We start from the raw sequence: 918 nt of genomic DNA on the forward strand, positions 1-918 counted from the left end.
TGTATTCTGAATGGTTTGGTTTCTGAAAGACTGGAAACCATTCATCAAATTGGAATTATAAGGTTCTATCTGACATTTTTCAAAATTTGAGTTATTCACATATTCATATTCTGCGACAACTTATTTACATCATGGGATGTTTCTTTTTTAAGTTGTGTATATTTTGGGACTTTTATTTTTAGAATGTCATGGGACTGCTCTGCGATAGCGGAAGAGAGCACAGAAAAACACAAAATCAGTGAAGAGACTAAATAATTTCACACAATGCAATGTTTTTAGAAACCTCATGATCGACTATTTTATTTAGAATCTTGTCAATGACAGCCGCCAAAATTCCATAATTGCTGTAGCTATTGTGGAGTTATTTTCAGTTAGACACCATTCTAGCCAGTAGTGCTATTCAGATGATAGGTCCGGGTTTCGTAGACTATTTGCTTTATCCCATAGACTACTGAGTATGAAATGCATTGTCAGAATAGTCCATCTGCCATCAGTGGTTTAACCGTAACAATATGAAAACGAGAATGTTTTTTGTACACGAATAAAACAAAAATAATGACTCAAACTGCCTACTCTTCTGTGTCAATCGCGCAACAAGTATTCTTTGTTTCTACATGTATTTATGCTTTGATTTGAAAGAAAACAACACATCCTTGTGGCTGTCTCTCATACTTTTCTGGACTTTGACAGTGTAACCTACTTGGCAGTCTATGGGACAGTCAGTTGGTTTTCATCCAAAATATGTTAAATTGTGTTCCGAAGACAAAGCTTTTATTGGACAAATTTTTTTATTTTGGAGTGGAGTATCCCTTTAATTACAATAATAAATGTTGGCATGTTATTTCAGCCATACTGATGTCTAGAAAGAAAGCCACTTCTAATTTTTGAGTTATGTAACAATAATTTATTATTCTTTTT

The sequence above is a fragment of the Carassius auratus genome, unplaced genomic scaffold (genome assembly GCF_003368295.1).
Source record: "Carassius auratus strain Wakin unplaced genomic scaffold, ASM336829v1 scaf_tig00046024, whole genome shotgun sequence".
NCBI lineage: Eukaryota > Metazoa > Chordata > Actinopteri > Cypriniformes > Cyprinidae > Carassius > Carassius auratus.